Raw genomic sequence first — 232 nt, forward strand, 5'->3', positions numbered from 1 at the left:
ATGAAGACGTACATTCTTACACCCATTCATTGCGAACATTGCCATTTGCACATGAAAACTTTTACAGGACAGTTAACGCCGAAATTCCACTCATGTAATATATTTCGCGCAGACGTTTGTAACGCTGATCTCAATGTGTTTAGAAGAACGATCACTACATGCTCTCTTCGCTGTATCCTCGCTGAACTACCATCGATGACCTTTTCTGTCACTGCATCGTAAGAAACACTTC

The sequence above is a fragment of the Mizuhopecten yessoensis genome, unplaced genomic scaffold (genome assembly GCF_002113885.1).
Source record: "Mizuhopecten yessoensis strain PY_sf001 unplaced genomic scaffold, ASM211388v2 scaffold10451, whole genome shotgun sequence".
NCBI classification, from domain to species: domain Eukaryota; kingdom Metazoa; phylum Mollusca; class Bivalvia; order Pectinida; family Pectinidae; genus Mizuhopecten; species Mizuhopecten yessoensis.